Source organism: Polyergus mexicanus, unplaced genomic scaffold (assembly GCF_030449975.1).
Source record: "Polyergus mexicanus isolate NDT 795.1 unplaced genomic scaffold, iyPolMexi1.0 SCAF_17, whole genome shotgun sequence".
In the NCBI taxonomy this organism is placed as follows: Eukaryota; Metazoa; Arthropoda; class Insecta; order Hymenoptera; family Formicidae; genus Polyergus; species Polyergus mexicanus.
In genome coordinates, this window is record NW_027223337.1 from 3,097,858 (window position 1) to 3,125,323 (window position 27,466).

Consider the following 27,466-nt stretch of genomic DNA (forward strand, 5'->3'; position numbering starts at 1 on the left):
AATGCCGCGTACCTATTATTGTATTTTAGTCGAGTATGAATGCGTCGCGTTTACATAATTAATTTTATTTATATTTTCGCCGCGTGCGCGCCCCCGGGTCCTTTTATCTCTGACCTTTTTATCTGTGATTGACCCGGGGGCGATTGCTGTGATCTGATGTACATTGCCCCGGTCTGTCAGCCGGGGCAATCTATTATCAACTTTTTATTTCTCCCGACCTGGGGGAGGCTAGTGCTCCCCCAGAGCGTTAGTTTTAGTGCCCACTGGCGGGAGGGGCCAATGTCTCCCGCCCATATTTTAAGTACTTTGCGCGCGGCTAATTGCCGAATTTTATTGTATTCGCACCCCGGGGGGGTGCTGTCCCCCCGGGGAACATTTATTGAAAATAAACGGCAATTTATCTGTTCTTATCAGCTTAATATCTGATACAATCCCCATAGGGGATTCAGAATATTAAACTGATTTTTGGAACCTGGCGGGTGACCGGAGCTTGCTCCGACTCTGCCGCGGGTCGGCCTGGCATTGCAGTACCGTCAGGAACGGCCTAATAATCTGGTAAAGCACAACCCCATCAGGTTATTAGGTATCAACCCCGTGGCAGATAACCTGCTTGCACCAGGTTTCCGGAAATCAGCGCGGTAGACTGGATCCTCGGGGTGCCCACGCGCACCTAACCTCTCCTTCGCGCGTGGGCTTCTAGCCTTATTAGACTTAGCTCAGAGAAGAGTATTATTTATTGTATATTTTAATCCGCGAGTGTGTGTCCGCGATTTTCGTTCTGCCGGGAAGCGAGTTGTGATTTCGTGTTCGCGTGCGAAAAAGTGAAGTGCCGCGACGCGTGTGCTCCGCGAGTTTTGTTGGTTAGGGCTCCCTCGACCTGGGGCTCTGCGCCGAGAGTGACGTGCGGCAGTGCGGTGAGTGTGCGGTGCGCGGGTGTGGTGCGTGCGTGTGGTGCATCGCGGTGCGGCGGTGCATCGTTGCACCTGTTGTTGTGACGGCGGGGCGCCGCATCGCGATCCGCCGCCGCGGGGTGCCTGCATACACACGTGTGTAGGTTATCCCGCCACGTGCCGCCTCCGCGTCCCGCGCGCGGGGTTCCGCGCTTGCCGCGCGTCGTAATTTTATTTATTGTTTATATTTATTTATTCATTTATTATTGGTATGGCGCAGAGCCCGCTCGAGGTGGTGCTGACGTACCCCTTGGCGGAGCGGGTATGTTGCCCGCGATGCTGGGGCAGCACCGACCGAAACGTCAGGTCGAGGGGCGACTTTTGCGACACGCAGCATTTATCGCGTCACATTCGTAAATTTCATCCGGGGGACACAATAGCGTATGTGTGCTCCATATGCGACTATAGGGGGACAGGCGCGGTCCCCTACCGACGCGTTAAAGAACATTTTGAGAAGGAGCACGTCCCCCGGACAGAAGCTGCGTGTCGCACAGTACGCGGAGCACAAAGAACTCTGAATAATATTGGTGGTGTTTCAGGTGTGCGGACCCGGGCCTCTGCATCGGCCCCATCTGCATCGGCGTCGGCTGGAGCATCGTCGCGAAGCCTCACTTCCTCGCGGCCACCCACGTCGCACTCCGCGGCCACGACGTCAACAGCACACGCACCACCTGCAACAACAACATCCACAGGAGCTCGAACATCATCCGGAGCAGCAGGAGAGTCCCCCTCCTACGCGGCTGTCACCGCAGCGGGGCCAGCGACACGCACATCATCTTCGTCGCTGGCCACAACAACTACACGTGGGGCGGCCATTTTGACATCCCAGGCCGCCATGACAGCCGCCATATTGGGTGCCGCCACTAGGAGGACGTCGGCCGCCGCAACTAAAGGTAAGGCGCATCCACAGGATAATGGCGGATCCACAGCCCAAGATGGCGCGGCCAATAGGAGATGCCCGTCCGGACAAGCGGCAAGAGAGGCGCGCAAAAGCCCCCGCAGACCATCCAGCGGGGGCAAATCATCTACAGGGAGTGCCGCAGGGGCCCCGCCGTCAACCACCAGCCAGGCGGGGCCCCCATTTAATAGGAATTTGCGGCGTTCCACGAGCGCGCCTCTCGTGAAGAGCGGCGCATCCAGGCCGGCACGCGCGCCCCCCAGGAGGTCCCCTGCCGCCGAATCACCATCCTTCGGCGGCATGGGGGGCGCATGGAGGAGGACGCCCGAGAGGACCCCCCCGACGACATCCTGTGGGGGTCCAACCACAAGGAGCAGATCTCGGGCGTCCAGCGTGCCGGTCGAGAAGTGCGCGCCACGGACGGGCCCCCTGGCCCGACCATCGGCCAGGGGCGTACCGCGGGGGCCCCCTTCTTCAGGGAGGAACACCAGGGGGGCCCAGCCGGTGATGACATCCCCAGCCGGCACCGCGGTACGCAATCTCAGTGCCGCGCTGACGCTGCAGGCATCCGGGGGGGCGAGGGGTGGGGCGAGGACGCCCACCCCGCAACGAGGGACCCCGCCCCCCCGAATGACCCCCACCACGCCGCCTTCCATCTGCGGCGTGTGCGCGGGGGTCATTACACCACCATTTGTGCCTGCGGCGTCCGGATCCGCCACGCTGACCACCCAGACGGTGACCACGTCAACTTGCGGGTCCCCCGTGATGGCCACGGGGTACACCGCGGGGAGGGTCACCCCATCGAGACCCTCCCCCCTCCCTACCATCCTGGAGGGGTCACCGCTGGAGGTGGTCGGCGGGATGCGCCTTCCCTCAACCCCCTCAACACCAGGGCAGGAGGAGCGGCGGCATCAAGGAGCGGCGCCCCCCTCATCACCATCGGAGGACGAGGGGGACTCAGGTGGGCCGTGGAGGAGGCACGTGGGGCGAAGAGCGAGGAGGAGGTGGAGCGGCGACTCCAGCGGGAGCGATGGTCCGACGCCGGTGGGGCTGAGGCGGACGCCCGGTCATCCGCCACAAACGCCGGCGAATACAACAACGTCGCATAACACGCGACCTTGCTCGGTCGTGCTCCAGCGGACAATGGTCCGCACTGTTCGAGGGGTTGCTGCGGGCATCCCACAGCCGGGGACAAGCGTGGAGAGGGCACCGGGAGAGCGTGCTGAAGACAGCATCGCGGGACATCCGAGTGCCCAAGTAAGTGTCCCTGGGGTGATGGGCCGTCGGCGGGGCGTCCCCGTAGCCGGCGGCTCCGGAGCGGGCGGTGAGGCACCGCCGGTCTCTAGGAGCGGGGGCGGGGGGCACCACCGAAACCCGCGACGTGCTAACCCCCCGCCTGGCTTGCCGTCCGGTGGCCAACCGGCCCCTGCGGCTGTCGCAAGACAGCACAGGCGGCAACGTGTGGCTGCTCGTGACGCGCTGGTCGGGCGGGTGGAGGCCGTCGCCTCGATTGCGGACCTGGAGGAGGTGGCGGCTGCTGTCGCCACCTTCTTCGGGGAGGATGCAGCGAGAGCGGTTGGCGGGGGTGCACCCGGCGCCCGCGACCGTCCGGATCGGTCGCGTGAGGCGCGGGCGCGTCGGGGTGAGGGGGGAGTGCCGGCGAGAGACGGCGTCAGGAGGGGGCCGGCACCGGCCGGTCCCCAGCAGCAGGGAGAGGGACGCGGGGGCTGGGTGCGCGAAGCTACGCGCATTCAGGCTTTGTACAGGGCGAACCGTCGCAAGGCGGTCCGAGAAGTGCTGCAGGGGCCCGCTGAATCGTGCCAAGTGCCGAGACAGCGGGTTCAGGCGTACTTCGAAGGGCTGTACCGCGGCGGCGAACTCCTGGACAATCTGGGCGCGGAGGTGGAGCGCGCTGACCCCTTGGCCGATGAGGGGGAGTCCGCGCTCCTGGATCCCTTCACGGAGTTGGAGGTGGACCGTCGGCTCCGGCGCATGACCAACTCTGCGCCGGGTCCCGACGGTATCACTTACCGTGACCTTCGTGGAGCGGATCCGGGAGTGCGGCTCCTCACCGCATTATTTAATGCGTGTTATCGGCTCGAGGCAGTCCCAGCGTCCTGGAAGACCTCCAACACCGTATTGGTGTATAAGAAAGGCGACCGGGATATGTTGGAAAACTGGCGCCCTCTCGCGCTGGGGGACACTGCCCCCAAACTTTTCGCGGCGCTCGTTGCCGATCGTCTGACCGACTGGGCGGTCAGCAACAACAAGCTAAGTCCGGCTCAGAAGGGATTCCTGCGGGACGAGGGGTGCTTTGAGCACAACTTTGTCCTGCAGGAGATCCTGACTGATGCGCGGAGGACTAGGCGGCAGGCGGTCGTCGCGTGGCTGGACCTTTCCAACGCGTTTGGTTCGGTCCCGCACGCGGTGATCCGCCGCGCTCTCGTTCGCTCCGGGGTGCCGGGGGGCATCGTTCGTACATGGCAATCCATGTATGAGGGATGCACCACGCGGGTGCGCGCGGCCGACGGGTTCACCGGCCCCATCCCTGTTCGTTCGGGGGTTCGGCAAGGTTGTCCGCTGAGCCCCATAGTATTTGACCTCGCTATCGACTCGGTACTGCGTGCAATTACCGATGTCGATGCGGGGTTCGATCTATTGGGCTCGCGCTTTAGCGTTTTGGCGTATGCGGACGACATTGCACTCGTTGCCGATACGCCCGAGGGAATGCAGCGGCTTCTGGCTGCTGCAGAGGACGGAGCATCGTCGGTGGGGTTGCGGTTCAACCCTGCTAAATGTGCCACCCTGCACATCGGTGCAGGAGCAGGCAGCAGGGTCCTACCGACGACCTTCGAAATCCAGGGAGAGCCCGTCCATCCCCTTGCGTCCGGTGAGCCGTATCACCATCTCGGTATCCCGACGGGTTGCTCGGTCGACCAAACGCCATTCGCCACGATCGGGGGCCTCCTTGAGGATCTTCGCGCGGTTGACCGATCCCTCCTTGCTCCGTGGCAGAAACTGGAGGTAGTGGCTACTAACATCTTGCCGCGTATGGACTTTCTGCTGCGGGGGGCCACAGTGGAGAAGCGTCCCCTGAAGGCGGCGGACTTAGAGATCCGCCGCAAAGCCAAGGCCTGGCTTAACCTCCCGCAGAGAGCCAGCGCGGAGGTGGTCTACCTCCCCCCGAAACGTGGGGGTTGTGGGCTACTTCCGCTAGCTGACCTCGCGGACGTCCTGTCCGTCGCGCACGTCTTCCGTATGCTTACGGCTGGCGACGCGACGGTCAGGACGCTCGCGTGGGCGTCTCTGCGGGGAGTTGTGGCCAGGCGGATTGGCGGTCCTCCGACCAACGAGGACGTCGCGGCCTTCCTTTCTGGTTCGCAGGAGGGGAGGTTACGCGAGGGAGGGGAGCGCTCCCTGTGGTCGACGGCTCGGAATGCCGCGCGGAGGCAGTCTGAGAGGTTGTCCCTTCGGTGGGAATGGTGTGAGGCGACCGAGGAGCTCATTGTCGGGTGCCGACGTCCCGGAGGCGACGCGGTAAAGGTGCCACCTGGAGCCCGTAACCAGGTGGTCACTCGTCTGCGCTCAGCGGTGGCGGCATTCTACGCGGGTACGCTGTTGCGTAAACCCGATCAGGGGAAGGTGTTCGAGGTGTCGTCGCGGGCGGGTGTGAGCAATCACTATGTCCGCGGCGGCAGCTTCACTCGCTTCGCCGACTGGCGTTTTATACACCGCGCCAAATTGGACGTCCTCCCGCTCAACGGTGCACGCCGTTGGGGGGAGGCGGACAGAAGGTGTCGGCGTTGCGGGGCAGCAGCCGAGACCCTTCCCCACGTTTTAGGGCACTGCGGGGTGCATTCCGCCGCCATCCAGCTGAGACATGACACCGTCTTGCACCGCCTCTGGAAGGCTTGCCGTATGCCTGGGGAGAAGCGGGTAAACCGGCGGGTGGAGGGCATGGAGGGCGAACTTGGGGAGCTACGGCCCGATCTTGTGGTCTGGCACGAGCGCTCCAAGTGTGTCGTCATCTGCGACGTGACGATCCCCTTTGAAAACCGCTGGGTGTCCTTCGATGAGGCTAGGGCGAGGAAAGTCGCCAAATACTCGCCCTTGGCTGAGGAGCTCCAGCGGCGGGGATATCGCGTCGTGGTGACGGCCTTCGTCGTCGGTGCCCTTGGCTCGTGGGATCCGAGGAATGAGGCGGTACTGAGGGTGCTGAGGATTGGCAACGCCTACGCCTCGATGATGCGCCGCCTCATGGTCTCGGATACCATTCGCTGGTCTAGGGACATCTACGTGGAGCATGTGTCTGGCGTGCGCCAGTATGCCGCTCCCTCCCGCCCCTCGGCTGAGGGGGTGCTCGCGACACCCCCCCGCGCGATTCGCCGGCGTTGGCCCACCAATGCGTAGGTGCGGCACTTCCAACGTCCTCGTTGTTGTTCATTTGTTCTGCGTTCCGAGTGTGTGTGTCGCGTAATTTATTAAGTGCGTTGTCTTGCCCACTTGTTTCTATTTATTTGCTCGCAGCGGCGAGGGAGCAGGGTTTTGCCCTGCTCTAATTTTATTATTATACCCTGTTCTGTTTTTATATTTTATTGCATGTTGTGTGGGCCTGTCTGTTCCGAGTATGAATGCCGCGTACCTATTATTGTATTTTAGTCGAGTATGAATGCGTCGCGTTTACATAATTAATTTTATTTATATTTTCGCCGCGTGCGCGCCCCCGGGTCCTTTTATCTCTGACCTTTTTATCTGTGATTGACCCGGGGGCGATTGCTGTGATCTGATGTACATTGCCCCGGTCTGTCAGCCGGGGCAATCTATTATCAACTTTTTATTTCTCCCGACCTGGGGGAGGCTAGTGCTCCCCCAGAGCGTTAGTTTTAGTGCCCACTGGCGGGAGGGGCCAATGTCTCCCGCCCATATTTTAAGTACTTTGCGCGCGGCTAATTGCCGAATTTTATTGTATTCGCACCCCGGGGGGGTGCTGTCCCCCCGGGGAACATTTATTGAAAATAAACGGCAATTTATCTGTTCTTATCAGCTTAATATCTGATACAATCCCCATAGGGGATTCAGAATATTAAACTGATTTTTGGAACCTGGCGGGTGACCGGAGCTTGCTCCGACTCTGCCGCGGGTCGGCCTGGCATTGCAGTACCGTCAGGAACGGCCTAATAATCTGGTAAAGCACAACCCCATCAGGTTATTAGGTATCAACCCCGTGGCGGATAACCTGCTTGCACCAGGTTTCCGGAAATCGGCGCGGTAGACTGGATCCTCGGGGTGCCCACGTGCACCTAACCTCTCTCTCGCGCGTGGGCTTCTAGCCTTATTAGACTTAGCTCAGAGAAGAGTATTATTTATTGTATTTATTCCGCGAGTGTGTGTCCGCGATTTTCGTTTTGCCGAGAAGCGACTTGTGATATCGTGTTTTCCGCGCGTATAAGTGAAGTGCCGCGACGCGTGTGCTCCGCGAGTTTTTGGTTAGGGCTCCCTCGACCTGGGGCTCTGCGCCGAGAGTGACGTGCGGCAGTGCGGTGAGTGTGCGGTGCGCGGGTGTGGTGCGTGCGTGTGGTGCATCGCGGTGCGGCGGTGCATCGTTGCACCTGTTGTTGTGACGGCGGGGCGCCGCATCGCGATCCGCCGCCGCGGGGTGCCTGCATACACACGTGTGTAGGTTATCCCGCCACGTGCCGCCTCCGCTTTCCGCGCGCGGGGTTCCGCGCTTGCCGCGCGTCTAGATTTTATTAATTGTTATTTATTTATTTATTTATCATTTGTTATGGCGCAGAGCCCAATCGAAGTCGTATTGACTTATCCCCTGGCGGAGCGGGTGTGTTGCCCGCGATGCTGGGGGAGCACAGACCGTAATGTCAGGTCGAGGGGCGATTTCTGCGACACGCAGCATTTGTCGCGCCACATCCGGAAATTCCACCCGGGGGACACTATCGCATATGTGTGCTCCATATGCAATTATAGGGGGACAGGCGCGGTCCCCTACCGACGCGTTAAAGAACATTTTGAGAAGGAGCACGTCCCCCGGACGGAGGCTGCGTGTCGCACAGTACGCGGAGCACAAAGGACACTATCTAATAATGGTGGGCTTTCAGGTGTGCGGACCCGGGCCTCTGCATCGGCCCCATCTGCATCGGCGTCGGCTGGAGCATCGTCGCGAAGCCACACTTCCTCGCGGCCACCCACGTCACGCTCCGCGGCCACGACGTCAAGAGGAACAACACCACCTGCAACAACATCATCCACGGAGGCTCACACAACACCCGGAGCAGCAGGAGAGTCCCCCTCATATGCGGCTGTCACCGCAGCGGGGCCAGCGACACGAAGAACATCTCCGTCGCTGGCCACAACATCAACACGTGGGGCGGCCATCTTGACATCACAGGCCGCCATGACAGCCGCCATATTGGGCGCCGCCACGAGGAGGACGTCGGCCGCCGCAACTAAAGGTAAGGCGCATCCACAGGATAATGGCGGATCCACAGCCCAAGATGGCGCGGCCAATAGGAGATGCCCGTCCGGACAAGCGGCAAGAGAGGCGCGCAAAAGCCCCCGCAGACCATCCAGCGGGGGCAAATCATCTACAGGGAGTGCCGCAGGGGCCCCGCCGTCAACCACCAGCCAGGCGGGGCCCCAATTTAATAGGAATTTGCGGCGTTCCACGAGCGCGCCTCTCGTGAAGAGCGGCGCATCCAGACCGGCACGCGCGCCCCCCAGGAGGTCCCCTGCCGCCGAATCTCCATCCTTCGGCGGCATGGGGGGCGCATGGAGGAGGACGCCCGAGAGGACCCCCCCGATGACATCCTGTGGGGGTCCCACCACCAGGAGTAGATCTCGGGCGTCAAGCGTGCCGGCCGAGAAGTGCGCGCCACGGACGGGCCCCCTGGCCCGACCATCGGCCAGGGGCGTACCGCGGGGGCCCCCTTCTTCAGGGAGGAACACCAGAGGGGCCCAGCCGGCGATGACATCCCCAGCCGGCACCGCGGTACGAAATCTTAGTGCCGCGCTGACGCTGCAGGCATCCGGGGGGGCGAGGGGTGGGGCGAGGACGCCCACCCCGCAACGAGGGACCCCGCCCCCCCGAATGACCCCCAACACGCCGCCTTCCATCTGTGGCGTGTGCGCGGGGGTCATTACACCACCGCTTTTGCCTGCAGCGTCCGGATCCGCCACGCTGACCACCCAGACGGTGACCACGTCAACGTGCGGGTCCCCCGTGATGGCCACGGGGTACACCGCGGGGAGGGTCACTCCATCACGACCCTCCCCCCTCCCGACCATCTTGGAGGGGTCACCGTTGGAGGTGGTCGGCGGGATGCGCCTTCCTTCAACCCCCACAACACCCGGGCAGGAGGAGCGGCGGCAACAGGGAGCGGCGCCCCCCTCATCGCCATCGGAGGACGAGGGGGACTCAGGTGGGCCGTGGAGGAGGTGCGTGGGAAGAAGAGCGAGGAGGAGGTGGAGCGGCGACTCCAGCGGGAGCGACGATCCGACGCCGGTGGGGCCGAGGCGGACGCCCGGTCATCCGCCACAAACGCCGGCGAATACTACAACGTCGCATAACACACGACCGTGTTCGGTCGTCCTGCAGCGGACGATGGTCCGCTCGGTTCGAGGGGTTGCTGCGGGCATCCCACAGCCGGGGACAAGCGTGGAGAGGGCACCGGGAGAGCGTGCTGAAGAAGGCATCGCGGGACATCCGAGTGCCCAAGTAAGTGTCCCTGGGGTGATGGGCCGTCGGCGGGGCGTTCCCGCAACCGGCGGCCCCGGAGCGTGCGGCGAGGCACCGCCGGTCTCTAGGAGCGGGGGCGGGGGGCACCACCGAAACCCGCGGCGTGCTAACCCCCCGCCCGGCTTGCCGTCCGGTGGCCAACCGGCCCCTGCGGCTGTCGCAAGACAGCACAGGCGGCAACGTGTGGCTGCCCGTGACGCGCTGGTCGGGCGGGTGGAGGCCGTCGCCTCGATTGCGGACCTGGAGGAGGTGGCGGCTGCTGTCGCCACCTTCTTCGGGGAGGATGCAGCGAGAGCGGTTGGCGGGGGTGCACCCGGCGCCCGCGACCGTCCGGATCGGTCGCGTGAGGCGCGGGCGCGTCGGGGTGAGGGGGGAGTGCCGGCGCGAGACGGCGTCAGGAGGGGGCCGGCACCGGCCGGTCCCCAGCGGCAGGGAGAAGGACGCGGGGGCTGGGTGCGCGAAGCTACGCGCATACAGGCTCTGTACAGGGCGAACCGTCGCAAGGCAGTCCGAGAAGTGCTGCAGGGGCCCGCTGAATCGTGCCAAGTGCCGAGACAGCGGATCCAGGCATACTTTGAAGGGCTGTACCGCGGCGGCGAACACCTGGACGGCCTGGGCGCGGAGGTGGAGCGTGCTGACCCCTTGGCCGATGAGGGGGAGTCCGCGCTCCTGGATCCCTTCACGGAGTTGGAGGTGGACCGTCGGCTCCGGCGTATGACGAACTCTGCGCCGGGTCCCGACGGTATCGCTTACCGTGACCTCCGTGGAGCGGATCCGGGAGTGCGGCTCCTCACCGCGTTGTTTAACGCGTGTTATCGGCTCGAGGCAGTCCCAGCGTCTTGGAAGACCTCCAACACCGTATTGGTGTATAAGAAAGGCGACCGGGACATGTTAGAGAACTGGCGCCCTCTCGCGCTGGGGGACACTGCCCCCAAACTTTTCGCGGCGCTCGTTGCCGATCGTCTGACCGACTGGGCGGTCAATAATAATAAGCTTAGTCCGGCACAGAAGGGATTCCTGCGGGACGAGGGGTGCTTTGAGCACAACTTTGTCCTGCAGGAGATCCTGACTGATGCGCGGAGGACTAGGCGGCAGGCGGTCGTCGCGTGGCTGGACCTTTCCAACGCGTTTGGTTCGGTCCCGCACGCGGTGATCCGCCGCGCTCTCGTTCGCTCCGGGGTGCCGGGGGGCATCGTTCGTACATGGCAGTCCATGTATGAGGGATGCACCACGCGGGTGCGCGCGGCCGGCGGGTTCACCGACCCCATCCCTGTTCGCTCGGGGGTTCGGCAAGGTTGTCCGCTGAGCCCGATAGTATTTGACCTCGCTATCGACTCGGTACTGCGTGCAATTACCGACGTCGATGCGGGGTTCGATCTATTGGGCTCGCGCTTTAGCGTTTTAGCGTATGCGGACGACATTGCACTCGTTGCCGATACGCCCGAGGGAATGCAGCGGCTCCTGGCTGCTGCAGAGGACGGAGCATCGTCGGTGGGGTTGCGGTTCAACCCTGCTAAATGTGCCACCCTGCACATCGGTGCAGGAGCAGGCGGCAGGGTCCTACCGACGACCTTCGAAATCCAGGGAGAGCCCGTCCATCCCCTTGCGTCCGGTGAGCCGTATCACCATCTCGGTATCCCGACGGGTTGCTCGGTCGACCAAACGCCATTCGCGACTATCGGGGGCCTCCTTGAGGATCTTCGCGCGGTTGACCGATCCCTCCTTGCCCCGTGGCAGAAACTGGAGGTCGTGGCAACGAACATCCTGCCACGGATGGACTTTCTGCTGCGGGGGGCCACAGTGGAGAAGCGTCCCCTGAAGGCGGCGGACTTGGAGATCCGCCGCAAAGCCAAGGCCTGGCTCAACCTCCCGCAGAGAGCCAGCGCGGAAGTGGTCTACCTCCCCCCGAAACGCGGGGGTTGTGGGCTACTTCCGCTAGCTGACCTCGCGGACGTCCTGTCCGTCGCGCACGTCTTCCGTATGCTTACGGCTGGCGACGCGACGGTCAGGACGCTCGCGTGGGCGTCTCTGCGGGGAGTTGTGGCCAGGCGGATTGGCGGTCCTCCGACCAGCGAGGACATCGCGGCCTTCCTCTCCGGTTCGCAGGAGGGGAGGTTGCGCGAGGGAGGGGAGCGCTCCCTGTGGTCGTCGGCTCGGAATGCTGCGCGGAGGCAGTCTGAGAGGTTGTCCCTTCGGTGGGAATGGTGTGAGGCGACCGAGGGGCTCATTGTCGGGTGCCGACGTCCCGGAGGCGACGCGGTAAAGGTGCCACCTGGTGCTCGCAACCAGGTGGTTACTCGTCTGCGCTCAGCGGTGGCGGCTTTCTATTCGGGTACGCTGTTGCGTAAGCCGGACCAGGGGAAGGTGTTCGAGGTGTCGTCGCGGGCGGGCGTGAGTAATCACTATGTCCGCGGCGGCAGCTTCACTCGCTTCGCCGACTGGCGCTTTATCCATCGCGCCAAATTGGATGTCCTCCCTCTCAACGGTGCACGCCGTTGGGGGGAGGCAGACCGAAGGTGTCGGCGTTGCGGGGCAGCAGCCGAGACCCTTCCCCATGTTTTAGGTCATTGTGGGGTACACTCCGCCGCCATTCAGCTGAGGCACGACGCCGTATTGCACCGCCTCTGGAAGGCTTGCCGTATGCCTGGGGAGAAGCGGGTAAACCGGCGGGTTGAGGGCATGGAGGGCGAACTTGGGGAGCTACGGCCCGATCTTGTGGTCTGGCACGAGCGCTCCAAGTGTGTCGTCATCTGCGACGTGACGATCCCCTTCGAGAACCGCTGGGTGTCCTTCGATGAGGCTAGGGCGAGGAAAGTCGCCAAATACTCGCCCTTGGCTGAGGAGCTCCAGCGGCGGGGATATCGCGTCGTAGTGACGGCCTTCGTCGTCGGTGCCCTTGGCTCGTGGGATCCGAGGAATGAGGCGGTACTGAGGGTGCTGAGGATTGGCAACGCCTACGCCTCGATGATGCGCCGCCTCATGGTCTCGGATACCATTCGCTGGTCTAGGGACATTTACGTGGAGCACGTGTCTGGCGTGCGCCAGTACGCCGCTCCCTCCCGCCCCTCGGCTGAGGGGGTGCTCGCGACACCCCCCCGCGCGATTCGCCGGCGTTGGCCCACCAATGCGTAGGTGCGGCACTTCCAACGTCCTCGTCTTATTTATTTATTCTGCGTCTCGAGTGTGTGTGTCGCGTAATTTATTAAGTGCGTCGTCTTGCCCACTTGTTTTTATTTATTTACTCGCAGCGGCGAGGGAGCAGGGTCTTGCCCTGCTCCATTTATTATTTTACCCTGTTTTGCTTTTATATTTTATTGCATGTTGTGTGGGCCTGTCTGTTCCGAGTGTGAATGCCGCGTACCTATTATTGTATTTTAGTCGAGTATGTGTGTGCCGCGTTTTTACATATTTAATTTTATTTATTTTTTGCCGCGTGCGCGCCCCCGGGTCCTTTTATCTCTGACCTTTTTATCTGTGATCGGCCCGGGGGCGAACAGCTGTGATCTTGATATACATTGCCCCGGTCTGTCAGCCGGGGCAATTTATTATCACCACTTTTATTTTCTTCGACCTGGGGGAGACTAGCGCTCCCCCAGTGCGTTAGTTGTAGTGCCCACTGGCGGGAGGGGCCAATGTCTCCCGCCCATAGTTTTAATTATTTTTGCGCGCGGCTAATTGCCGCTTTTAATTGTATTCGCACCCCGGGAGGGTGCTGTCCTCCCGGGGAACATTAATTGTGAAATAAACGGCAATTTATCTGTTCTTATCAGCTTAATATCTGATACAATCCCCATAGGGGATTCAGAATATTAAACTGATTTTTGGAACCTGGCGGGTGACCGGAGCTTGCTCCGACTCTGCCGCGGGTCGGCCTGGCATTGCAGTACCGTCAGGAACGGCCTAATAATCTGGTAAAGCACAACCCCATCAGGTTATTAGGTATCAACCCCGTGGCGGATAACCTGCTTGCACCAGGTTTCCAGAAATCGGCGCGGTAGACTGGATCCTCGGGGTGCCCACGTGCACCTAACCTCTCTCTCGCGCGTGGGCTTCTAGCCTTACTAGACTTAGCTCAGAGAAGAGTATTATTTATTGTATATTTTAATCCGCGAGTGTGTGTCCGCGATTTTCGTTTTGCCGAGAAGCGACTTGTGATATCGTGTTTTCCGCGCGTATAAGTGAAGTGCCGCGACGCGTGTGCTCCGCGAAGTTTTGTTGGTTAGGGCTCCCTCGACCTGGGGCTCTGCGCCGAGAGTGACGTGCGGCAGTGCGGTGAGTGTGCGGTGCGCGGGTGTGGTGCGTGCGTGTGGTGCATCGCGGTGCGGCGGTGCATCGTTGCACCTGTTGTTGTGACGGCGGGGCGCCGCATCGCGATCCGCCGCCGCGGGGTGCCTGCATACACACGTGTGTAGGTTATCCCGCCGCGTGCCGCCTCCGCGTTCCGCGCGCGGGGTTCCGCGCTTGCCGCGCGTCTTAATTTTATTATTTATTTATTATTTATTTATTTATTTATCATTTGTTATGGCGCAGAGCCCAATCGAAGTCGTATTGACTTATCCCCTGGCGGAGCGGGTGTGTTGCCCGCGATGCTGGGGGAGCACAGACCGTAATGTCAGGTCGAGGGGCGATTTCTGCGACACGCAGCATTTGTCGCGCCACATCCGGAAATTCCACCCGGGGGACACTATCGCATATGTGTGCTCCATATGCAATTATAGGGGGACAGGCGCGGTCCCCTACAGGAGAGTAAAAGAACATTTCGAGAAGGAGCACGTCCCCCGGACGGAAGCTGCGTGTCGCACAGTACGCGGAGCACAAAGGACAATAACAAATGTTGGTGGAGTTTCAGGTGTGCGGACCCGGGCCTCTGCATCGGCCCCATCTGCGTCGGCGTCGGCTGGAGCATCGTCGCGAAACCTCACTTCCTCGCGGCCACCCACGTCACGCTCCGCGGCCACGACGTCCACCACACGATCAACACCACCTGCAACAGCAACAACAACAGCATCCCGAAAATCTGGAGCAGCAGGAGAGTCCCCCTCCTACGCGGCTGTCACTGCAGCGGGGCCAGCGACACGTCGAACATCTCCGTCGCTGGCCACAACAACACGTGGAGCGGCCATCTTGGGATCGGCCGCCATGACAGCCGCCATATTGGGCGCCGCCACGAGGAGGACGTCGGCCGCCGCAACTAGAGGTAAGGCGCATCCACAGTCTTATGGCGGATCCACAGGGCAAGATGGCGCGGCCAATAGGAGATGCCCGTCCGGACAAGCGGCAAGAGAGGCGCGCAAAAGCCCCCGCAGACCATCCAGCGGGGGCAAATCAACGACGAGGAGTGCCGCAGGGGCCCCGCCGTCATCCACCAGCCAGGCGGGGCCCATATATAACAGGAATTTGCGGCGTTCCACGAGCGCGCCTCTCGTGAAGAGCGGCGCATCCAGACCGGCACGCGCGCCCCCCAGGAGGTCCCCTGCCGCCGAATCTCCATCCTTCGGCGGCATGGGGGGCGCATGGAGGAGGACGCCCGAGAGGACCCCCCCGACGACATCCTGTGGGGGTCCTACGACCAGGAGCCGATCTCGGGCGTCAAGCGTGCCGGCCGAGAAGCGCGCTTTACAGACGGGCCCCCTGGCCCGACCATCGGCCAGGGGCGTACCGCGGGGGCCCCCTTCTTCAGGGAGGAACACCAGAGGGGCCCAGCCGGCGATGACATCCCCAGCCGGCACCGCGGTACGCAATCTCAGTGCCGCGCTGACGCTGCAGGCATCCGGGGGGGCGAGGGGTGGGGCGAGGACGCCCACCCCGCAACGAGGGACCCCGCCCCCCCGAATGACCCCCACCACGCCGCCTCCCATCTGCGGCGTGTGCGCGGGGGTCATCACACCACCGTTTGTGCCTGCAGCGTCCGGATCCGCCACGCTGACCACTCAGACGGTGACCACATCTACATGCGGGTCCCCCGTGATGGCCACGGGGTACACCGCGGGGAGGGTCACCCCATCGAGACCCTCCCCCCTCCCGACCATCTTGGAGGGGTCACCGTTGGAGGTGGTCGGCGGGATGCGCCTTCCTTCAACCCCCTCAACACCAGGGCAGGAGGAGCGGCGGCATCAAGGAGCGGCGCCCCCCTCATCACCATCGGAGGACGAGGGGGACTCAGGTGGGCCGTGGAGGAGGTGCGTGGGAAGAAGAGCGAGGAGGAGGTGGAGCGGCGACTCCAGCGGGAGCGATGGTCCGACGCCGGTGGGGCTGAGGCGGACGCCCGGTCATCCGCCACAAACGCCGGCGAATTCAACAACGACGCCTAACTTACGACCGTGTTCGGTCGTCTTGCAGCGGACGATGGTCCGCTCGGTTCGAGGGGTTGCTGCGGGCATCCCGCAGCCGGGGACCAGCGTGGAGAGGGCACCGGGAGAGCGTGCTGAAGAAGGCATCGCGGGACATCCGAGTGCCCAGGTAAATGTCCTTGGGGTGATGGGCCGTCGGCGGGGCGTTCCCGTAGCCGGCGGCTCCGGAGCGAGCGGCGAGGCACCGCCGGTCTCTAGGAGCGGGGGCGGGGGGCACCCCCGAAACCCGCGACGTGCTAGCCCCCCGCCCGGCTTGCCGTCCGGTGGCCGGCCGGCCCCTGCGGCTGTCGCAAGACAGCACAGGCGGCAACGTGTGGCTGCTCGTGACGCGCTGGTCGGGCGGGTGGTGGCCGTCGCCTCGATTGCGGACCTGGAGGAGGTGGCGGCTGCTGTCGCCACCTTCTTCGGGGAGGATGCAGCGAGAGCGGTTGGCGGGGGTGCACCCGGCGCCCGCGACCGTCCGGATCGGTCGCGTGAGGCGCGGGCGCGTCGGGGTGAGGGGGGAGTGCCGGCGCGAGACGGCGTTAGGAGGGGGCCGGCACCGGCCGGTCCCCAGCAGCAGGGAGAAGGGCGCGGGGGCTGGGTGCGCGAAGCTACGCGCATACAGGCTCTGTACAGGGCGAACCGTCGCAAGGCGGTCCGAGAAGTGCTGCAGGGGCCCGCTGAATCGTGCCAAGTGCCGAGACAGCGGATCCAGGCGTACTTCGAAGGGCTGTACCGCGGCGGGGAACACCTGGACGGCCTGGGCGCGGAGGTGGAGCGTGCTGACCCCTTGGCCGATGAGGGGGAGTCCGCGCTCCTGGATCCCTTCACGGAGTTGGAGGTGGACCGTCGGCTCCGGCGTATGACTAACTCTGCGCCGGGTCCCGACGGTATCACTTACCGCGACCTTCGTGGAGCGGATCCGGGAGTGCGGCTCCTCACCGCGTTGTTTAACGCGTGTTATCGGCTCGAGGCAGTCCCAGCGTCCTGGAAGACCTCCAACACCGTATTGGTGTATAAGAAGGGTGACCGGGACATGTTAGAAAACTGGCGCCCTCTCGCGCTGGGGGACACTGCCCCCAAACTTTTCGCGGCGCTTGTTGCTGATCGTCTGACCGACTGGGCGGTCACTAATAACAAGCTTAGTCCGGCTCAGAAGGGATTCCTGCGGGACGAGGGGTGCTTTGAGCACAATTTTGTCCTGCAGGAGATCCTGACTGATGCGCGGAGGACTAGGCGGCAGGCGGTCGTCGCGTGGCTGGACCTTTCCAACGCGTTTGGTTCGGTCCCGCACGCGGTGATCCGCCGCGCTCTCGTTCGCTCCGGGGTGCCGGGGGGCATCGTTCGTACATGGCAGTCCATGTATGAGGGATGCACCACGCGGGTGCGCGCGGCCGACGGGTTCACCGACCCCATCCCTGTTCGCTCGGGGGTTCGGCAAGGTTGTCCGCTGAGCCCGATAGTATTTGACCTCGCTATCGACTCGGTATTACGTGCGATTACCGATGTCGATGCGGGGTTCGATCTATTGGGCTCGCGCTTTAGCGTTTTAGCGTATGCGGACGACATTGCACTCGTTGCCGATACGCCCGAGGGAATGCAGCGGCTTCTGGCTGCTGCAGAGGACGGAGCATCGTCGGTGGGGTTGCGGTTCAACCCTGCTAAATGTGCCACCCTGCACATCGGTGCAGGAGCAGGCAGCAGGGTCCTACCGACGACCTTCGAAATCCAGGGAGAGCCCGTCCATCCCCTTGCGTCCGGTGAGCCGTATCACCATCTCGGTATCCCGACGGGTTGCTCGGTCGACCAAACGCCATTCGCCGCGATCGGGGGCCTCCTTGAGGATCTTCGCGCGGTTGACCGATCCCTCCTTGCTCCGTGGCAGAAACTGGAGGTAGTGGCTACCAACATCTTGCCGCGTATGGACTTTCTGCTGCGGGGGGCCACAGTGGAGAAGCGTCCCCTGAAGGCGGCGGACCTAGAGATCCGCCGCAAAGCCAAGGCCTGGCTTAACCTCCCGCAGAGAGCCAGCGCGGAAGTGGTCTACCTCCCCCCGAAACGAGGGGGTTGTGGGCTACTTCCGCTAGCTGACCTCGCGGACGTCCTGTCCGTCGCGCACGTCTTCCGTATGCTTACGGCTGGCGACGCGACGGTCAGGACGCTCGCGTGGGCGTCTCTGCGGGGAGTTGTGGCCAGACGGATTGGCGGTCCTCCGACCAACGAGGACATCGCGGCCTTCCTTTCTGGTTCGCAGGAGGGGAGGTTACGCGAGGGAGGGGAGCGCTCCCTGTGGTCGACGGCTCGGAATGCTGCGCGGAGGCAGTCCGAGAGGTTGTCCCTTCGGTGGGAATGGTGTGAGGCGACCGAGAGTCTCATTGTCGGGTGCCGACGTCCCGGAGGTGACGCGGTAAAGGTGCCACCTGGAGCCCGTAACCAGGTGGTCACTCGTCTGCGCTCAGCGGTGGCGGCATTTTACGCGGGTACGCTGTTGCGTAAACCCGATCAGGGGAAGGTGTTCGAGGTGTCGTCGCGGGCGGGTGTGAGCAATCACTATGTCCGCGGCGGCAGCTTCACTCGCTTCGCCGACTGGCGTTTCATCCATCGCGCCAGATTGGACGTCCTCCCTCTCAACGGTGCACGCCGTTGGGGGGAGGCGGACAGAAGGTGTCGGCGTTGCGGGGCAGCAGCCGAGACCCTTCCCCATGTCTTAGGGCACTGCGGGGTGCATTCCGCTGCCATCCAGCTGAGACATGACACCGTCTTGCACCGCCTCTGGAAGGCTTGCCGTATGCCTGGGGAGAAGCGGGTAAACCGGCGGGTTGAGGGCATGGAGGGCGAACTTGGGGAGCTACGGCCCGATCTTGTGGTCTGGCACGAGCGCTCCAAGTGTGTCGTCATCTGCGACGTGACGATCCCCTTCGAAAACCGCTGGGTGTCCTTCGATGAGGCTAGGGCGAGGAAAGTTGCCAAGTACTCGCCCTTGGCTGAGGAGCTCCAGCGGCGGGGATATCGCGTCGTAGTGACGGCCTTCGTCGTCGGTGCCCTTGGCTCTTGGGACCCGAGGAATGAGGCGGTACTGAGGGTGCTGAGGATTGGCAACGCCTACGCCTCGATGATGCGCCGCCTCATGGTCTCGGATACCATTCGCTGGTCTAGGGACATTTACGTGGAGCACGTGTCTGGCGTGCGCCAGTACGCCGCTCCCTCCCGCCCCTCGGCTGAGGGGGTGCTCGCGACACCCCCCCGCGCGATTCGCCGGCGTTGGCCCACCAATGCGTAGGTGCGGCACTTCCAGCGTCCTCGTCTATTATTTATTTATTGTATTCTGCGTTCCGGGTGTACATGTCGCGTAATTTATTAAGTGCGTTGTCTTGCCCACTTTTATTTATTTATTTGCTCGCGGCGGCGAGGGGGCAGGGTCTCTACCCTGCTCTATTTTTATCATTTACCCTGTTATGTTTATTTATTTTATTGCATGTTGTGTGGGCCTGTCTGTCTCGAGTGTGAATGCCGCGTACCTAATATTATTTTTTAGTCGAGTATGTGTGTGCCGCGTTTTACATTATTAATTTTAATTATACTTTTGCCGCGTGCGCGCCCCCGGGTCCTTTTATCTCTGACCGCTTATCTGTGATTGGCCCGGGGGCGAAATGCTGTGATATTGATGTACATTGCCCCGGTCAGTCAGCCGGGGCAATCTATTATCACATTTTTATTTCTTCGACCTGGGGGAGGCTAGTGCTCCCCCAGAGCGTTAGTTGTAGTGCCCACTGGCGGGAGGGGCCATTGTCTCCCGCCCATAGTTTTAATTATATAGCGCGCGGCTAATTGCCGCTTTTTATTGTATTCGCACCCCGGGGGGGTGCTGTCCCCCCGGGGAACATTAATTGTGAGAATAAACGGCAAAGTATCTGTTCTTATCAGCTTAATATCTGATACAATCCCCATAGGGGATTCAGAATATTAAACTGATTTTTGGAACCTGGCGGGTGACCGGAGCTTGCTCCGACTCTGCCGCGGGTCGGCCTGGCATTGCAGTATCGTCAGGAACGGCCTAATAATCTGATAAAAGCACAACCCCGTCAGATTATTGGGTATCAACCCCGTGGCAGATAATCCGCTTGCACCAGGTTTTCCGAAGATCGGTGCGATACGCTGGATCCCTGGGGTGCCTACGCGCACCTAACCTCTCCTTCGCGCGTAGGCTTTTAGCCTCTCAAGTATTTGACTTAGCTCGGAGAAGTGTTTTATTTATTGTTTTATTTAATCCGCGAGTGAGTGTCCGCGATTTTTCGTTCACCGGGAAGCGACTTTGTGATATCGTGTTCGTGCGCGCGTATAAGTGAAGTGCCGCGACGCGTGTGCTCCGCGAGTTTTGTGGTTAGGGCTCCCTCGACCTGGGGCTCTGCGCCGAGAGTGACGTGCGGCAGTGCGGTGAGTGTGCGGTGCGCGGGTGTGGTGCGTGCGTGCGGTGCATCGCGGTGCGGCGGTGCATCGTTGCACCTTGTTGTGACGGCGGGGCGCCGCATCGCGATCCGCCGCCGCGGGGTGCCTGCATACACACGTGTGTAGGTTATCCCGCCACGTGCCGCCTCCGCGTTCCGCGCGCGGGGTTCCGTGCTTGCCGCGCGTCGTTATTCTATTTATTGTTTATATATTTATTTATTAATTGTTGTTATGGCGCAGAGCCCGCTTGAAGTAGTGCTGACGTACCCCCTGGCGGAGCGGGTATGTTGTCCGCGATGCTGGGGGAGTACTGACAGAAATGTCAGGTCGAGGGGCGACTTTTGCGACACGCAGCATCTATCGCGCCATATTAGAAAGTTTCACCCGGGGGACACAATTGCATATGTGTGCTCCATATGCAATTATAGGGGGACAGGCGCGGTCCCCTATAGAAGGGTTAAAGAACATTTTGAGAAGGAGCACGTCCCCCGGACGGAAGCTGCGTGTCGCACAGTACGCGGAGCACAGAGAACATTATCTAATAATGGTGGGCTTTCAGGTGTGCGGACCCGGGCCTCTGCATCGGCCCCATCTGCATCGGCGTCGGCTGGAGCATCGTCGCGAAGCCTCACTTCCTCGCGGCCACCCACGTCGCACTCCGCGGCCACGACGTCAACAGCACACGCACCACCTGCAACAACAACATCCACAGGAGCTCGAACATCATCCGGAGCAGCAGGAGAGTCCCCCTCCTACGCGGCTGTCACCGCAGCGGGGCCAGCGACACGAAGATCATCCCCGTCGCTGGCCACAACAACAACACGCGGGGCGGCCATCTTGGGATCATCGGCCGCCATGACAGCCGCCATATTGGGCGCCGCCATGAGGAGGACGTCGGCCGCCGCAACTAGAGGTAAGGCGCATCCACAGGATAATGGCGGATCCACAGGACAAGATGGCGCGGCCAATAGGAGATGCCCGTCCGGACAAGCGGCAAGAGAGGCGCGCAAAAGCCCCCGCAGACCATCCAGCGGGGGCAAATCAACGACGAGGAGTGCCGCAGGGGCCCCGCCGTCAACCACCAGCCAGGCGGGGCCCCAATTTAATAGGAATTTGCGGCGTTCCACGAGCGCGCCTCTCGTGAAGAGCGGCGCATCCAGACCGGCACGCGCGCCCCCCAGGAGGTCCCCTGCCGCCGAATCTCCATCCTTCGGCGGCATGGGGGGCGCATGGAGGAGGACGCCCGAGAGGACCCCCCCGACGACATCCTGTGGGGGTCCAACTACACGGAGTAGATCTCGGGCGTCAAGCGTGCCGGTCGAGAAGCGCGCTTTACAGACGGGCCCCCTGGCCCGACCATCGGCCAGGGGTGTACCGCGGGGGCCCCCTTCTTCAGGGAGGAACACCAGGGGGGCCCAGCCGGTGATGACATCCCCAGCCGGCACCGCGGTACGCAATCTCAGTGCCGCGCTGACGCTGCAGGCATCCGGGGGGGCGAGGGGTGGGGCGAGGACGCCCACCCCGCAACGAGGGACCCCGCCCCCCCGAATGACCCCCACCACGCCGCCTTCCATCTGCGGCGTGTGCGCGGGGGTCATTACACCTCCAGCTTTGCCTGCGGCGTCCGGATCCGCCACGCTGACCACCCAGACGGTGACCACATCGACATGCGGGTCCCCTGTGATGGCCACGGGGTACACCGCGGGGAGGGTCACACCATCGAGACCCTCCCCCCTCCCGACCATCTTGGAGGGGTCACCGTTGGAGGTGGTCGGCGGGATGCGCCTTCCTTCAACACCCTCAACACCAGGGCAGGAGGAGCGGCGGCAACCAGGAGCGGCGCCCCCCTCAACACCATCGGAGGACGAGGGGGACTCGGGTGGGCCGTGGAGGAGGCACGTGGGAAGAAGAGCGAGGAGGAGGTGGAGCGGCGACTCCAGCGGGAGCGACGATCCGACGCCGGTGGGGCTGAGGCGGACGCCCGGTCATCCGCCACAAACGCCGGCGAATACCACAACGTCGCATAACACGCGACCTTGCTCGGTCGTCTTGCAGCGGACGATGGTCCGCTCCGTTCGAGGGGTTACTGCGGGCGTCCCACAGCCGGGGACAAGCGTGGAGAGGGCACCGGGAGAGCGTGCCGAAGAAAGCATCGCGGGACATCCGAGTGCCCAGGTTGGTGTCCTTGGGGTGATGGGCCGTCGGCGGGGCGTTCCCGTAGCCGGCGGCCCCGGAGCGAGCGGCGAGGCACCGCCGGTCTCTAGGAGCGGGGGCGGGGGGCACCCCCGAAACCCGCGACGTGCTAACCCCCCGCCCGGCTTGCCGTCCGGTGGCCAACCGGCCCCTGCGGCTGTCGCAAGACAGCACAGGCGGCAACGTGTGGCTGCTCGTGACGCGCTGGTCGGGCGGGTGGAGGCCGTCGCCTCGATTGCGGACCTGGAGGAGGTGGCGGCTGCTGTCGCCACCTTCTTCGGGGAGGATGCAGCGAGAGCGGTTGGCGGGGGTGCACCCGGCGCCCGCGACCGTCCGGATCGGTCGCGTGAGGCGCGGGCGCGTCGGGGTGAGGGGGGAGTGCCGGCGCGAGACGGCGTTAGGAGGGGGCCGGCACCGGCCGGTCCCCAGCAGCAGGGAGAAGGGCGCGGGGGCTGGGTGCGCGAAGCTACGCGCATACAGGCTCTGTACAGGGCGAACCGTCGCAAGGCGGTCCGAGAAGTGCTGCAGGGGCCCGCTGAATCGTGCCAAGTGCCGAGACAGCGGGTTCAGGCGTACTTCGAAGGGCTGTACCGCGGCGGGGAACACCTGGACGGCCTGGGCGCGGAGGTGGAGCGTGCTGACCCCTTGGCCGATGAGGGGGAGTCCGCGCTCCTGGATCCCTTCACGGAGTTGGAGGTGGACCGTCGGCTCCGGCGTATGACGAACTCTGCGCCGGGTCCCGACGGTGTCACTTACCGTGACCTTCGTGGAGCGGATCCGGGAGTGCGGCTCCTCACCGCGTTATTTAACGCGTGTTATCGGCTCGAGGCAGTCCCAGCGTCCTGGAAGACCTCCAACACCGTATTGGTGTACAAAAAAGGCGACCGGGACATGTTAGAGAACTGGCGCCCTCTCGCGCTGGGGGACACTGCCCCCAAACTTTTCGCGGCGCTCGTTGCCGATCGTTTGACCGACTGGGCGGTCAACAACAACAAGCTTAGTCCGGCACAGAAGGGATTCCTGCGGGGCGAGGGGTGCTTTGAGCACAACTTTGTCCTGCAGGAGATCCTAACTGATGCGCGGAGGACTAGGCGGCAGGCGGTCGTCGCGTGGCTGGACCTTTCCAACGCGTTTGGTTCGGTCCCGCACGCGGTGATCCGCCGCGCTCTCGTTCGCTCCGGGGTGCCGGGGGGCATCGTTCGTACATGGCAGTCCATGTATGAGGGATGCACCACGCGGGTGCGCGCGGCCGACGGGTTCACCGACCCCATCCCTGTTCGTTCGGGGGTTCGGCAAGGTTGTCCGCTGAGCCCCATAGTATTTGACCTCGCTATCGACTCGGTACTGCGTGCAATTACCGATGTCGATGCGGGGTTCGATCTATTGGGCTCGCGCTTTAGCGTTTTAGCGTATGCGGACGACATTGCACTCGTTGCCGATACGCCCGAGGGAATGCAGCGGCTTCTGGCTGCTGCAGAGGACGGAGCATCGTCGGTGGGGTTGCGGTTCAACCCGGCTAAATGCGCCACCCTGCACATCGGTGCAGGAGCAGGCAGCAGGGTCCTACCGACGACCTTCGAAATCCAGGGAGAGCCCGTCCATCCCCTTGCGTCCGGTGAGCCGTATCACCATCTCGGTATCCCGGCGGGTTGCTCGGTCGACCAAACGCCATTTGCCACAATCGGGGGCCTCCTCGAGGATCTTCGCGCGGTTGACCGATCCCTCCTTGCTCCGTGGCAGAAACTGGAGGTAGTGGCAGCCAACATCCTGCCGCGTATGGACTTTCTGCTGCGGGGGGCCACAGTGGAGAAGCGTCCCCTGAAGGCGGCGGACTTGGAGATCCGCCGCAAGGCCAAGGCCTGGCTCAACCTCCCGCAGAGAGCCAGCGCGGAAGTGGTCTACCTCCCCCCGAAACGAGGGGGTTGTGGGCTACTTCCGCTAGCTGACCTCGCGGACGTCCTGTCCGTCGCGCACGTCTTCCGTATGCTTACGGCTGGCGACGCGACGGTCAGGACGCTCGCGTGGGCGTCTCTGCGGGGAGTTGTGGCCAGACGGATTGGCGGTCCTCCGACCAACGAGGACATCGCGGCCTTCCTTTCTGGTTCGCAGGAGGGGAGGTTACGCGAGGGAGGGGAGCGCTCCCTGTGGTCGACGGCTCGGAATGCCGCGCGGAGGCAGTCTGAGAGGTTGTCCCTTCGGTGGGAATGGTGTGAGGCGACCGGGGAGCTCATTGTCGGGTGCCGACGTCCCGGAGGCGACGCGGTAAAGGTGCCACCTGGAGCCCGTAACCAGGTGGTCACTCGTCTGCGCTCAGCGGTGGCGGCATTTTACGCGGGTACGCTGTTGCGTAAACCCGATCAGGGGAAGGTGTTCGAGGTGTCGTCGCGGGCGGGTGTGAGCAATCACTATGTCCGCGGCGGCAGCTTCACTCGCTTCGCCGACTGGCGTTTTATACACCGCGCCAAATTGGACGTCCTCCCGCTCAACGGTGCACGCCGTTGGGGGGAGGCGGACAGAAGGTGTCGGCGTTGCGGGGCAGCAGCCGAGACCCTTCCCCACGTTTTAGGGCACTGCGGGGTGCATTCCGCCGCCATCCAGCTGAGACATGACACCGTCTTGCACCGCCTCTGGAAGGCTTGCCGTATGCCTGGGGAGAAGCGGGTAAACCGGCGGGTGGAGGGCATGGAGGGCGAACTTGGGTAGCTACGGCCCGATCTTGTGGTCTGGCACGAGCGCTCCAAGTGTGTCGTCATCTGTGACGTGACGATCCCCTTTGAAAACCGCTGGGTGTCCTTCGATGAGGCTAGGGCGAGGAAAGTCGCCAAATACTCGCCCTTGGCTGAGGAGCTCCAGCGGCGGGGATATCGCGTCGTAGTGACGGCCTTCGTCGTCGGTGCCCTTGGCTCGTGGGACCCGAGGAATGAGGCGGTACTGAGGGTGCTGAGGATTGGCAACGCCTACGCCTCGATGATGCGCCGCCTCATGGTCTCGGACACCATTCGCTGGTCTAGGGACATCTACGTGGAGCACGTGTCTGGCGTGCGCCAGTACGCCGCTCCCTCCCGCCCCTCGGCTGAGGGGGTGCTCGCGACACCCCCCCGCGCGATTCGCCGGCGTTGGCCCACCAATGCGTAGGTGCGGCACTTCCAACGTCCTCGTCTTATTTATTTTGCGTTCCGAGCATGTGTGTCGCGTAATTTATTAAGTGCGTTGTCTTGCCCACTTATATTTATTTATTTGCTCGCGGCGGCGAGGGGGCAGGGTCCTTGCCCTGCTCCATTATTATTTAACCCTGTTGTATTTTTTTTTTTTTTTTTTTTTTTTTTTTTTTTTTTATATTTTATTGCATGTTGTGTGGGCCTGTCTGTTTCGAGTGTGAATGCCGCGTACCTAATATTGTTTTTTAGTCGAGTATGAATGAATCGCGTCTTACATAGTTATTTTTAATTATAATTTTGCCGCGTGCGCGCCCCCGGGTCCTTTTTATCTTTGACCTCTTATCTGTGATTGGCCCGGGGGCGAAATGCTGTGATGTTGATATACATTGCCCCGGTCAGTCAGCCGGGGCAATATATTTATCACCGATTTTATTCCGTCGACCTGGGGGAGGCTAGTGCCCCCCCCAGCGTACTTAGCTATAGTGCCCACTGGCGGGAGGGGCTATTGTCTCCCGCCCATATTTTAAGTTATTTGCGCGCGGCTAATTGCCGCTTTTAATTGTATTCGCACCCCGGGGGGGTGCTGTCCCCCCGGGGAACATTTATTGAAAATAAACGGCAATTTATCTGTTCTTATCAGCTTAATATCTGATACAATCCCCATAGGGGATTCAGAATATTAAACTGATTTTTGGAACCTGGCGGGTGACCGGAGCTTGCTCCGACTCTGCCGCGGGTCGGCCTGGCATTGCAGTACCGTCAGGAACGGCCTAATAATCTGGTAAAGCACAACCCCATCAGGTTATTAGGTATAAACCCCGTGGCAGATAACCTGCTTGCACCAGGTTTCCGAAGATCGGTGCGATACGCTGGATCCCTGGGGTGCCCACGTGCACCTAACCTCTCTCTCGCGCGTGGGCTTCTAGCCTTAATTAAGTATTTGACTTAGCTCAGAGAAGCATTATTTATTGTATATTTTAATCCGCGAGTGTGTGTCCGCGATTTTCGTTTTGCCGAGAAGCGACTTGTGATATCGTGTTTTCCGCGCGTATAAGTGAAGTGCCGCGACGCGTGTGCTCCGCGAGTTTGTTGGTTAGGGCTCCCTCGACCTGGGGCTCTGCGCCGAGAGTGACGTGCGGCAGTGCGGTGAGTGTGCGGTGCGCGGGTGTGGTGCGTGCGTGTGGTGCATCGCGGTGCGGCGGTGCATCGTTGCACCTGTTGTTGTGACGGCGGGGCGCCGCATCGCGATCCGCCGCCGCGGGGTGCCTGCATAGGTTATCCCGCCACGTGCCGCCTCCGCGTTCCGCGCGCGGGGTTCCGCGCTTGCCGCGCGTCTTTATTTTATTATTTGTTTATTTATTTATTTATTTATTATTATTATGGCGCAGAGCCCGCTCGAAGTCGTCCTGTCGTACCCCCTGGCGGAGCGGGTGTGTTGTCCGCGATGCTGGGGGAGTACGGACAGAAATGTCAGGTCGAGGGGCGATTTCTGCGACACGCAGCATTTATCTAGACATATCCGTAAATTCCACCCGGGGGACACTATAGCATACGTGTGCTCCATTTGTAATTATAGGGGGACAGGCGCGGTCCCGTACAGACGCGTCAAAGAACATTTTGAGAAGGAGCACGTCCCCCGGACGGAAGCTGCGTGTCGCACAGTACGCGGAGCACAGAGAACATTATCTAATAATGGTGGGCTTTCAGGTGTGCGGACCCGGGCCTCTGCATCGGCCCCA

At 62.3% G+C, this 27,466-nt stretch overlaps 5 pseudogenes; all 5 read left to right on the plus strand.

The window, feature by feature from the left end:
- Positions 1-372: 372 nt before the first annotated feature.
- On the plus strand, positions 373-553 carry LOC138940917 (U2 spliceosomal RNA; annotated as a pseudogene).
- Positions 554-6,850: 6,297 nt separating this feature from the next.
- LOC138940918 (U2 spliceosomal RNA) lies at positions 6,851-7,031 on the plus strand (annotated as a pseudogene).
- A 6,296-nt stretch (positions 7,032-13,327) lies between these two features.
- LOC138940926 (U2 spliceosomal RNA) lies at positions 13,328-13,507 on the plus strand (annotated as a pseudogene).
- Positions 13,508-19,812: 6,305 nt separating this feature from the next.
- LOC138940937 (U2 spliceosomal RNA) lies at positions 19,813-19,993 on the plus strand (annotated as a pseudogene).
- A 6,332-nt stretch (positions 19,994-26,325) lies between these two features.
- On the plus strand, positions 26,326-26,506 carry LOC138940919 (U2 spliceosomal RNA; annotated as a pseudogene).
- The last annotated feature ends 960 nt before the right edge of the window (positions 26,507-27,466 follow it).